Source organism: Camelus bactrianus, chromosome 27, assembly GCF_048773025.1.
Source record: "Camelus bactrianus isolate YW-2024 breed Bactrian camel chromosome 27, ASM4877302v1, whole genome shotgun sequence".
Taxonomy (NCBI): domain Eukaryota; kingdom Metazoa; phylum Chordata; class Mammalia; order Artiodactyla; family Camelidae; genus Camelus; species Camelus bactrianus.
Window position 1 is genome coordinate 272,300 of NC_133565.1, and position 13,461 is coordinate 285,760.

Genomic DNA, 13,461 nt, shown 5'->3' on the forward strand with positions numbered 1-13,461 from the left:
GACCCAGAGATGGGTCCCATTCCACCAGCCCTGCAGGGAGACTCTGAACCTACTTCTACAGGAGACCCAGGAATGGGTCCCATTAAACCAACCCTGAAGGGAGACACAGAACCTACACTTGCAGGAACCACAGAGCCAGGTCACATTCCATCAGCCCTGTAGTGACCCCTGAGCTGGGTCCAATTACACTATCCTTGCAAGGAGACTCTGTGCCTACTCCTGAAGCAGAACCAGTGATGGGGTCATGTTCCAACAGCCCTGCAGGAAGACCTGGAGCCTGCTTCTGCAGAAGACCCAGGACAGGGTCTGATTCCACCATCCCAGCAGGGAGAAATCTAGCCTGCTCCTGCAAGTGACCAAGGTCTGAGTCATATTCCACTAGCCCTGTAGGAAGAACATAAGACTGCTGTTACAGGAAACTCAGAGCCATGTGCCATTCCAGCAACACTGCAAGGAGAGTCTGAGCCTGCCCCTGAAGGAAACAGAAACCCAGTCACATTCCACAAGCCCTGCAGGGATACCTGAGCCTGCACATGCAGGAGACCCAGGCCTGGGGCCAATTCTACCAGCCCCGTGGAAAGACCCTGAATCAGCTCTGGCAGGAGACTAAGAGCCATGTCACATTCCACCAGCCCTACAGGTAATTTATCAGCCTGCTCCTGCAGAAGACCCAGAGCCAGGTCACATTCCATGAGCAATGCAGGGAGACTTAGAACCTACACCTTCAAAAGACCCAAGAATTGGACCAATTCCAATGGCACTGCAGGGAGACCATGAGCCGTGTCCAATTCCACTAGCCCTGCAGGAAGGCCCCGAGCCTACTCCTGCAGGAGAACCTGAGATTGGTCATATTGCAACAGCTCTAAAATGACACAGAGCCTGCTCCTCCAGGAGACCGAGGACTATGTCCCATCCACCAGCCTTGCAGGGAAACCCTGAGACTGTTCCTTCAGGAGAACCACAACTGGCTCACATTTCACCAGCAATGCAGGGAGACTTAGAGCCTGCAACTTCAAGACACCCAAGAATTGGACCAATTCCAACAGGACTGCAGGGAGACCATTAGCCAGGTCCAATTCCACTAGCCCTGCATAGAGACCCCGAGCATGCTCCTGTAGGAGACCCAGCACTGGGTCTCATTCCACAAGGCTTGCAGGGAGAAACTCTGCCTGTTTCTGCAGGAGACCAACAGCTGAGTCACATTTCACCAGCCCTGAAAGAAGACCCCAATCCTGCACCTGCAAGGGACCTAGGACTGGAACAAAATTGACTAGCCCTGTAGAGGGACCCTGAGCCTGCTTCTGCCAGAGAATCAGAGATGGGTCATATGCCATCAACCCAGCAGGGACAGTCTGAGCCTGCTCCTGCAGGTGATACACAGTAGGGTGAAATTGCAAAACCTTGCAGGGACACCATGAATCTGCTGCTGCAGGAGAAAAAGGATGGGGTCTCATTCCACAAGCCTTACAAGGAGACCCTGAGCCTGGTCTTGCATGAGATCCTGAGCTGGATCCTGCATGAGACACAGGACTGGGTCCCATTCTACCAACCCTGCAGGGGAACCCGAACCTGCACCTGCAAAAAACACAGAACCATGTCACATCCCACCAGCTCTGCAGGGAGACTTTAAGACTAGCCCTACAGGAGACCTAGAGACAGGTTACTTTACCAGTCCTGCAGGGAGACCCTGAGCCTGATCTTGTAGCTCCTCCTGCACCTACACACACACTTCTATGAGACCCAGAGCCAATTCAGGCATCACCACCCCTATGGGCTGAGATGCCTCTGCAAACACCAACACTGTCATCTAATTCTCAGAATCAACCCACTCGCAGACCCAAACTTTACTTCCCTTCTCCTGGCATCATTTTTGTTTGTTTTTTCTGTAATTTCCTTGTTTTCTTTCATGTCATTTAGAGTATCATTTTTTTTATGTTTTAAGTTTACAATAATAAAATTTAGATGTTTTTCCATTTTAAATTGTGCAATTCAGGAGCATTAAGTGCATTCACAATGCTGTGTAACCATCATCACTGTCTAGTTTCAGACTGTTTCTTTCCTCATAATAAAACCCTGTATCCAAAGCACATATTCTCTTTTCTCCCTCCCCCAGCCCCTGACAAGCCCTAATCCTATTTCTTTCTGTGTGTCTTTCCCTACCCTGGATGTTCCCTATCAATGAAATCATACAAAAGATGGCTGTTTGTGTCTGCTCTCATATTTTAACAAGGGAATGTTTTTTTTTTTTTTTTTACTTGAAGTAGCATTTTGGTTATCTGAAAGGGAAACCCAGGTGGATTAAACATGAGATGTACAAAATGAAAAATTTAGTAACTATGTGCATAATCTCGAGATAGGCACTGCTATTCTATGTGTGAAACCAGAGCCAGAAGGGAGATGCTTAGCTCTTCCTGTGGCAAAACATAACCTACAAAATAAAAAATACTAATATTCAAAAGCCATGAAAGACAAACCACAACCTGGAAAAATCATTTTTCATAACCTAATGTCAGAGAAAGGTTTCACATCCCTGTGGTCCAAAAACTTCTTGAAACACTGTGTTCTAAACAGAAACAGAACAAACACATGCAATTCCAACAAGAGGCAATGCAGGTGGCCAGTGTATATTAGAGGTGCTTGACCTCTCAAGTGAGGATGCACACAGATGTACACACTTTGGAGACAGCATTGGTCACCATCACACTGGCAGGACTTTAGCCTGGTGACAACCAGCTCTAGTGACAACATGAGGAGGCAGAGGCCACAGTAGATCCCCTGGAGGGAAGAGTGAGCAGACACTCCTCTCTGGGAGAACAGTATGCAGGATGAATTACAGTTCCACAAGTTCACCCCTTTCCGAGTAGTGCTGATGCTTAGTGTTGATCATACTAAAATTCTTGCACAATTTTTCAAAGATGTCTTTTCAAGGATGTTCATCACAGTTCTCGTTTAACTAGTAGGAGATTGGAAGCAACACTAATGTTCATGGAGAGGGGGTGGGATTCATCAGTTCTGGTTCACATGGAGGAATGATTGTTGTGCAGCTGGAAAAATGACTGCTGGTCTTTACCTGATGTCAAGGAAGCCCTCAGTTTGGATGCTTGTTAATCCATCATCTACATCCCAGATTCCATCTATGACCACATATGTGTCAAATCATCATAGATGTAAATGAATCTTGTGGTGTGTGAGAGACAGAGGCAGAGAGAATAAGAGAGATAGAGACTGAGAGATGTTCATCAAGCCATTCATGATGGTCACTTCTGGGGGTGGGATTTGCAAATCTCTGCACTTTTCCTTTAGGCAACATTTCAAGTGTTCATAATGTATCTATATTGCTTTACTAATTCTAAGGTATTTAAAGCATATGTTACTTGAGATTCATTCATATTGCATCCACAGCATAAAGTTTATTATTTTTATTTTAAAGTATTTGTTACAAGTACAATCATCATTTATGAGAGTAAAATGATAAATTCTAAAGAATTAAGAATCAGATAAAGAACAAAACTTTTTGGTGACTCAGACACAGGCCAGCTAGTTGGCAGCAAATGGCAGGGTGGGACATGTTTTTCCAGAAAGTTGTGTATGTTCTGAATCAGCATCCAATAGAGGCAAGGAAAAATTACAAGACATGTACGCTGGAAACTACAATAGCTTGTTGAGAGTAATTAAGAAAGACCTAGCCCTATTTTAAAATTTGAAGGAGCCAAAATGACAGAGTAGACAGACTCACAGCTTGACCTCTCCCACAAATACACAAAGAATTACATCTACAAAAACATTGAATTGCACAGAAGCCACCTGAACTCTGGCAGACTGTCTCTCATTTTGAAATACAGGAAGATTCTCACAAAATATGGTAAGGAATAAAAAGAAAAAAGAAAAATTCAGTGCAGGACTGATCCTGCAGGGAAAGAGTAGCATAGGAAGAAAGGCACCCTCACACTGGGACACAACCTCTCTAGCTGGGAGATCAACTAGGAAAGAAGCAGAGCTTCCAAGGTTTGGAGGAGACAGTGGCAACTGCATGGCAGGCAGAACTGGGGAACTGACATAGAGGGTCCCTGTGATGACCAGCACTAGACATGAGCTAGCAGGGATGAGCCAGGACTGGCTACTGGAGTCAGTGAAGAGCCCAGGCAGAGGGCTGGGTCACACTGCAGAGAGGCAGCATCAGGAAACTAGAGGGCAGTGTGAGCTCTGGCTGTGTGTGTGTGTGTGTGTGTGGAACAGAACAGACTGAAACCCTCATAAAAAAGCACCAATTTTGGTATAATGGGAGAGGAATGACGCATGGCTGTGCCAAAGTCACATTCTCCACTTGGCTCCATTGTTGGTGTGTTCTCATGAGAAGAGAAATGGGGCTTGGTCATAGCCAACACTGCTGCACAAAGGCAGAGCTGAATGTTGAATCCATATCCTGTGCCATTGCAACTTCACAGGCGGGACTGAGATTTGTTTACAGCTCCAGGCAGAGAGGGTAGATTTGCTCTCTCTGGTCACTTTGTGGATCCACACCTCTGGGACTTACAGACAGTGAGTGGAGTTCTGACTCAAGAAGGGTGGCCAGTGAGGGTATTTACAACAGGGTGGTGTATGGTTCCATAAGTGGATGCGGGATTGGGGTTTGAGCTGAACCTGTAGTGGACCACAAATTCATGTGTGTGAATACACACTTGCTAAGGCAGGTCCAAGGGACTGACACTGCTGGATCTGCACTGATGTTTCCTGGGGCTCAGAACCTGAGGGGCAACAGAGTAGGTGGCTGACATTCCCATAGCTAAGGCAGGGATAAAGTCAACATCAACAAATAGTACTTTGTAAGTCTGCATAACAGGTGACAGACAAAACCACAGAGGGAACTCCCCAGTGGACATCTGCCTATTTTTCTTCACAACTGAAGTGCTCCCACACTGCCTACTACACACCACAGCTCAGAAACGGGTCTAGAAGAAATACATAGAGCCAGAGAAATATAAGTAAATAAAGAAGCTGAGGAACCACTTTCAATTAAAAGAACAAGAGAAATCCCCTGAAAGAACAATCAGTAAAATAGACTGATAGTCTACTAGACTTCAAAAAGGGAATGAACAACACACTGAAAGAACTAAAAGAGACTATCAATAAAGACAGAAAACTTTGAAAAGAAAATTTAAACTATAAAGAAGAGCTAGTTAAAAATAGAAAATTCAACTACAGGCAATCAAAAGCAGACTAGATAACGCAGAGGAATGAATAAATGACTTAGGAGACAAGATAAAAGAAATAACCCAATACAGCAGACATAAAAGCCAATAAATACCAATTAAAGCAAGATAATATACAGTGTGCCAGCCTATGCATAATAGTGGGTCCCAGAAGGAGAAGAAAGAGAAAAGGGGATTGAAAAAATAGTTAAAGAAATCATGACTGAAAACTTTCCAAACCTTAAGAAGGAAAGAATTATCCAAGTACAGGAGGCACAGAGGGTCTCAAACAAGAAGAAACCAAACAGACCTACACCAAGACATATTATAATTAAAATGGTTAAAATTAAAGATAAAGAAAATATTCTAAAGGCAGTGAGAGAAAAACAAAATGTTAGTTACAAGGGAGCCCCATAAGCATTCAGCAGATTTCTCTACATAAAAACTTCTGGCCAGAAGGGAGTGGCAAGATATATTCAAAGTCCTGAATGAGAAAAGGCTACAAACTAGGATATTCTATTTAGAAAGACTCTCCTTTAGAACAGAAAGAGAGAGAAAGAATTTCATAGACAAGCAAAACTAAAAGAATTCAGCAGTACTAAATCTATGCTAAAAAAAAAAAATTGAAAGTTCTAATCTAAATAAAATATAAACAGGAAACTATAGAAATTAGGAAACCATAATTGGAAATGCAATAAATACAGTGAATTGCAAGGGAAAACATGAAGATATAAATAAGTCAGCAAGTCAATAAAGAAAGCAAGAAAGAAAGAGAGAAAGAGAGAATAGCAAAATCATAAAAGGTGAAAGAGGAGAGCAAGAGAATATAGATTTTGTTCCCTTTCTTTTTTTTTTTTTTCTTCTTTCTTTTTGTCTTCTTTCTTTTTAGGATGCACTTGGGCCTACATGACTATCAACTAAAACCAAACAGATGAAGTAAGGGATTACCATACTTGAAAGACAAGATAACCACAAATCAGAAGTATATAAAGAGTCATAAAACCCAAAAAGAAACCAAACTTATAGAAAAGATATTTATCAAATGACAAAAATAAAAAAAAAAATAAAAGAAAGAAACAAATAAGAAATACCAAATCAACTGGAAAACAAATTTCAAAATGGCAATAAAACCACATCTATAAAATAACTACTATAAATGTCAATGGACTAAGTGTTCCAATCAAAAGAAAAAGTGAAGGAGGAGGAAAGATGGTTGAGTAAAAAAGATGCTCAGAGCTCAGCCTCTCCCACAAATTCACCAAGAGTGACATCCACAGACACACCCACCACCCAGAACACCTGCTGAACTTTGACAGAATATTGCCTTCTTCAAAAGATAAAATTTTCCACAAATCTGTTAGGAGAAAAGAAGAAAAAGGAAAATAGTTCAGGACCATTCCAATGAGGAGGGAGCTGCAAAGGAGTAATAGCATTAATACACTGGGTCTACCCAACTCCAATGGCGAGTTCAGCAAGATGGAGAGGGAACATCTGCAGCTCGGATCTGTACAGAATAGCCTTTGACAGAACTAAGTTAATTGGGCACAAAGAGTCCCAATGATCCCCAGCCCTAGACGTGAACCAGCAGAGGTGGGATGGGACAGGCTGTCTGAGTCGAGCAGAGGATTCGGGCTGACTGTACAGAGGAAACCTTGGGGGACTGCAATGTTCTGTGTGCCATGGCTGGGAGAGTATACAGATTAGAACAGCCTGGGTCCCCCATAAAATCCAAAAAAAAAAAAAAAAAAGCACAGCAACACTGCTGGTCTGCCCTGGGGGGAAGGGGATCCGTAGCCTTTGTGTCCACAGACCCACAGTGCCATTATTGGAGACTTCTTGGGAGAAGAGAGTCAAGGCTCAGCCATAGCCACCATATTTTCTGGTTCAAGGTTCCCAGGTGAAGGAGGGGTCAAAACCCGAATCCCTACCTAGGGGCTCCACAACCTCATAGGTGGCACTGAGATTTGTTTACAGTCCCAAGCAGAGGGGACCATTACACACCGATGCCTCTCTGAATTGGCTCTTCTAAGACAAATGGACAAGAAGCAGTGTTCTGGAACAGAGCAGGGGTGAGGGCTAGTGCAGCTGTTTTCTCTGAGTCCACCTATGAAGCATGGACCTAATGCGGCAGGGGAGCTACCTGCCAACTACCTTGCACAAGTGTGGTACTGGGACCAGGCATCTGGTGGGGGTGCAGACCACACACTTACTGATGCTGGGACACAGACCAGGAGCACGACTGGAGGGCCTCTGGAACCAGCAAGTGGAGTTTTCACAGCAGGATATGGGCAGGAGTGTGACAACCACAGGAAAAAAGGAGCTCCTGCTCAATATCCAGGGCAGACTCAGGCCACCAGAACACTAGCCACACCACCAACAAAGGGGATAACAGGCAAAAGGCATGGAAGGAAGACTTGGCAACCACCCATAATTAAAAACAACCTTATGACAAAATTATTGAGTGCATATTCTTGGAGAAAGGCCAAGTTAGTGGAGTAGAAGGATACTTGTATCTTATCCTCTCCAATAAATACACCAAGACTGACATTCACAGACACACCCACCCACTCAGAACATCTGCTGAACTTTGATAAAACATTGCCATCTTCAAAATACAAAATGTGCCACCAATCTGGTAGGAGAAACGGAAAAAAGAAGGACGAAAATGCAAAATGGCTTGGGTTTGGTCCTTTGAAGAGGGAGCAGCAAAGGAGGGATAGTGCTGGTTGACTGGGTCTCCCCCTTCCCAACGGAGAGGTCAGCAGGATGGACAGGGAACCTCTGAGGCTCAGAAGTGTACAGAACCGCCTTGACTGACAGAATTAAGTTACATGGGCACAAAGTGTGTCAACAACCCCCAAACCTAGAAGTGAATCAGGGATGGGAAGGGACAGGCTGCTGGATCCAGGCAGACTCTGGTTGAATGTACAGTGGTAACCCTGGGGGACTACAGTGTGCTGTGGACAACTGCTTGGATTGTATACAGAGCAGAACAGCCTGGGACCCCGATAAAATAAGAAAAAAATAAAGCAAAGCAACATTGCTGGCTTGCCTGGGGGAAGGGGAGTTTTGCCTTTGTCTCTGCTGACCCACGGCAACATAACTGGTGATTTCTCAGAAGAAGAGAGATGAGGCTCAGCCACAGCCATCATACCCACCCAGGCAGAGGCAGGGTTGAAACCTGAATATGTACCTCGCAGTTCTGCAGCCTCATAGGTGGGACTCAGACTTGTTTACATCCCCAGACATATAGGAAGGTTCTGTCCTGGTGCCTCAACGAACTCGCACCTCTAAGACAAATGAACAAGGAGCAGAGTTCTGGCAAAGAGCAGGGACTAGGGCTGGTGTGGCCATTTGCCTCAAGCCCACCTACAGAGTGTGGAACAGATGTGGAGTGGGGAATAGCACTGAACAGGGGAGCAACCAACCCAACTACTGTGCAGGACTGCTGCACCTGGACACGGCATTGGGAAGGGGCACACCCTGCCCACCTACCATGCAGGAGAGCAGCACCAAGATGCAGCATTGGGAGGAGATGTGACATGTCTACCTACAGGCACTGGGAGCAGCACAGACCAAGGGTGTGACCAGAGGGTCTCTGGAACCAATGAGCTGAGTTCATGAAACAAGGCAGGGGCAGGAGCTGTGACAACCACAAAACAAATAGGAGTCCCAATTCAATAGCCAGGGTAGGCTCTGGTTAACAGGTTAACGGCCACATCCGTAACCAAAGGGATAACAGACAAAAGGCACAGAAGTAAGACTTGGCAACCACACTTATTTAAGAAAGACATCTTGATAAAATTATTAAGGGCACACAATCTCCACGGGAACATCCTCTCTTCTTTTTCTGTTCCATTTTCTTTTACTTTTTAAATGTTACTTCTTAAATAATTTTTATATTTCTATTTTTAATCCCTTTTAAAAGTTTCTTTTAAAATACTAATATTATTATCTTTCAATTTGTCCAATTTCATTTTTATCTTTGTTTTGTTCTTCTGTTATAATTATACTGTGTTCTCAAATATTTTTCTTCCTTTAATGTTTTAAAAATTCATCGCAACTCAATTGTTAACTTGTTTCAATATGTTCTTCTGTTATTGATTATACTGCTTTTAAAACTAATTTATTTGTGCTTAGTTTTATTTCTGCATTTACTTTATATAAATAAATAAACTCCTAAAGGACGACAGTAGATAACTGATACTCCATAAGCCAAAGTGCCAGAGAGATATAAGCAAGATGAAGCAGAGCCACCTCTCTCAATTAAAAGAACAAGATAAATCCCCTGAAAGAACAATCAATGAAATAGACATTGATAGTCTACTAGTTGATTTCAAGAAAGGAGTGATCAAAGTACTGAAGAAACTAAAAGAGATTGTCTATAGAGACAGAGAATATGTCAGAAAACGAAATTGAAACTCTAAAGAGGAGCCAGTGAAAATTGGAAAACTTATTTGCTGAGATGAGAGTTGAGCTAAAGGCTGTAAAATGTAGGCTAGATAATTGAGAGGAATGAATATGTGACTTAGAAGACAGGACAACAGAACAGCTGAGAGAAAACAAATAAAAACCAATGAAAGCAATATAAGGGACCTATGGAATAACATAAAGCATGCCAACCTACTCATAATGGGGGTCCCAGAAGGAGAAGAAAGAACAAAGGGGATTGAAAAGGTATTTGAAGAAATCATGACTGAAAACTTCCCAAACCTAAAGAAGGAATCAGATATCCAAGTACAGGAAGCACAGAGCGTCCCAAACAAGGAGGTCCCAAACAGACCCACACCAAGACATATTACAATTAGGATGACCAGGGTTGAGAATAGGAAATGATTCTAAAGGCAGCAAGAGAAAAACAAAGAATGAGATACAAGGGAACCCCCATAAGATTTTCAGCTGATTTCTCTACACAAACAGTACAGGCCAGAAGGGAGGGGCAAGGAATATTCAAAGTCCTGAATGAAAAAATGATGCAGCCTACGATACTTTATCCAGCAAGGCTATCCTTTAGAATAGAAGGAGAGATAAAGAACTTCACAGACAAGCAAAAACTAAAAGAATTTAGCAACACTAAACCTATGCTAAAGGAAATATTGAAAGACTTACTCTAAACAGAAAAGAAGCAGGATGCTACAAAAAGGAGAAAACCATGATTGGAAAGGTGATTCCTAAAATGAATTACAATAGAATAAACATGAAATCATAAAAGAGGACATCTAAATCATTAAGGGTGGGGGAGGCGAACAAGAAAATGTACAGGTTTCTCTCTCTCTCTCTCTCTCTCGTTCTTGGTAGGATGAGTTTGAGCTTATATTACTATCTGTTTTTAAACAAACAGATATAGTAATAGGTTAATATATGTACAAAGTAGGGTAACCACAAGCCAAAAAGTTACAATAGAGTCACAAAACTAAGAAGACACCAAGATAATAAAAAGGAAAATTATCAAACCACAAAAAGAAAATGAAAGGAACAAAGAGGAAATACAAAATCAACTGCAAAACAAAGTTCAAAATATAATAAACACATATCTATCAATAATTATTATAAATGTCAATGGACTAAATGCTTTAATCAAAGGATATAGAGTGCAGAGTGGATAATAAAGCAAGTATCTACAATACACTGTATACAAGAGACCCACGTTAGGGAGAAGGACACACATAGATTGAAAGTGAGAGGATTGAAAAAGATATTCCACAAAAATGGAAATGACAAGAAAGCAGGAATATCAACAGTGATTTCAAATAAAATAGACTTTAAAACAAAGATTATAAAGAAAGATTAAGAAGGATATTTTATAATGATTAAAGGAGTCATAGATGAAGATATTACACTCATTAACATATATGAACCCAACATAGGAGCACCTAAATACATAACAGATAAAAAGGGAAAATTTGATCGGAATACAGTCATGGTAGAAGACTTTAACTATCCATTAACATCACTGGACAGATCTCCCATACATAAATTTAATAAGACAACATAGAAATTAAATGATAAAATAGAACAATTTGTCTTAGTTAATATTTTCAGAACATTATATTTCCCTAAAATAGAATATACATTCTTCCCAAGCGCACGTACCACATTTTCTAGGATAGATCATATACTTTGGCACAAAAGAAGCATTAACAATTTGAAGAAGATAGAAAATATTTGAAGCAACTTTTTCTGAACACAATACCATAAAAGTAGAAATTAACTACAGAAAAATAAAGGAGAAATAAATGACAGCATGGAGGTTAAACAACATACTGCTTTAAAAAAAAAATGGGTGGATGATGAAATCAAAGAAGAAATAAAAAAACACAGTGAGATAAATGATGATGAAAACACAACCACACAGAACCTATGGGATCCAGAAAAGGCAGTGCTTAGAGGGAAGTTTATAGCGAGAGTATCAGGTCTACCTCAAAAAAGAGGAAAAACTGCAATAAACAATCAAACTTACCACCTAAAAGAATTAGAAAAAGAAGAGCAAAAAATAACAAAAGTAAGCAGAAGGAAGGAAATAATAAAGATCAGGGAGGAAATAAATAAAATAGAGATATTAGAAACATTTGAAAAAATCAAGCCAAGAGATGGTTTCTTGAAAGAGTAAACACAATTGACAAATTTATGCTCTATGCTGGAAATTGACACAACAATGCAAACTGACTATAACTCAATAAAATAAAAATTAAAAAATAAATATATTAACAAAAGAAAAAAGAAAAGGTAGTTTCTACTCACCAGACTTGTGGAGGGGACTGCACCCCATGCGGGGTCACACACCATGGGAAAGCCTGGGGTCAGGATTGGAGGAGCAGGGTGCTGTGGACAGGATCTGTCACAGGGTTTCTGCAGGAGGGGAGGGTGAGGCATGTGAGCAGGCTGAGGACTGGCCATTTGAGTAAGTTCATGGGCTCTAGGGTGGAGGGGCTCCCCCAAGTGTCTGGACTTGACTCTGGGTGAGTTGGGCAGGTGGACAGTGGCTCAGTGTGAGTCCAAGTCCAGTGGAGGAGGTAGTGCGTTAGATCTAGAAGGACTCCTTCTGGGGTGGGAGGGCCCACAAGGGAGGCAGGAGGCCAAGTCCAGGTGACTGAGAACAGGGTGTGTCCTGCATAGGCCTGCAGGGCAGACGAAAGCATCCAGTCTACAGAAGGTGGAAACACGGTCCATACAAGGGCTCAGCTCAGATGTCAGCCCCTCAGAGGAGCCTTCCCTGCCTGCACAGTCTACAGGGACAGCCTCCTCCACGCACATCTCCCCAGCAGACAACTTCTCCATTTCCTGCATAGCATTCAGGACCCGGGCCCCTGCTCCACGCCCAGCCATGGTTTCGCTGCCCTGAGGAAAAGCCCTCACAGGAGCCATCAAGCCCTGCAAGACCTGGGCCCCACCTCTCTGTCTCTTCTGCCACCACTGTCTCCACCTCGCCCTCTTCTCCTCCACTCCTGCACTCCTGACTTCCCCCAGCCCTGTGTGCTCTACAGAGCACGTGTCCCTCCTAACATGCTGTGTGTGCTCACTGTGTCTCATCCACTGCATGCCTTCCACCCAGGTCAGTATCCAGTGCACAGTAGGGCTCAGTAAGTAGAGAATGAATGACTCTTACCATCACTGCTGGGAAGACTTTTGTCTGTGGCCTACAGTGATCACACACCCGTCACACATTCGCTGACGTCCTACTGTGTGTTGGGCGGGTTCCAGACACCGGGCACAGCAGGTAGTGAAGCAGGCAGGTCTCCATTCTCATGCAGCAGACAGCCTGGTGGGGGACACAGAGAAAATTAAGTAAAATATGCACAGTGTCCGGAGGTGATATGTTCCATGGAGAAAAATAAGGTCAGGGAGGAAAATTGAGCAGATTCCTGGAGGTGTTTAAGAAGCAGGCAGAGAGAGATCCTGGCTGAAAAGCAGCCAGCGCAAAGGCCCTGAGGCCACAGTGGGATGCGCGTGGAGGGTCTTAGTTATCCGTGTGAGTTCTTAGTCCTGCCGTGAGTATGTATGTTGCTTTTATTTGTAAACAATTGATTTCACCTTTATAGCAAATTAACCTGCATCATCAATCTGCATAATTTAGCCAATTCTGTTTCAGGTGTTGTGGGCACAATGGCGGGCTAGTTACTTGGGTTGGTAAAGAATTACCAGCATCTGAGAAGGGTTTAGGAAAGTTTAATAGGGACACTGCTATAGGCAACATCAGGCCACACAGGCAAGAGGTGCCTACACGAGGGCCAAGGTTGAGTTTGTGGGGTCTGTTATTGGGGGGGTGCTGTGC

The 13,461-nt window shown here is 42.9% G+C and overlaps 1 long non-coding RNA gene across 1 annotated transcript in view; it reads right to left on the reverse strand.

Annotated features, from left to right (window-relative positions):
• The window catches only part of LOC141575301 (uncharacterized), a 29,523-nt gene extending 16,810 nt beyond the window's left edge, over window positions 1-12,713 (reverse strand). Inside the window, exon 1 of the long non-coding RNA XR_012502831.1 lies at window positions 11,931-12,713. This is a non-coding gene — a long non-coding RNA (uncharacterized LOC141575301). The remainder of the gene's footprint in view (window positions 1-11,930) is intronic.
• Between the last annotated feature and the right edge of the window lie 748 nt (window positions 12,714-13,461).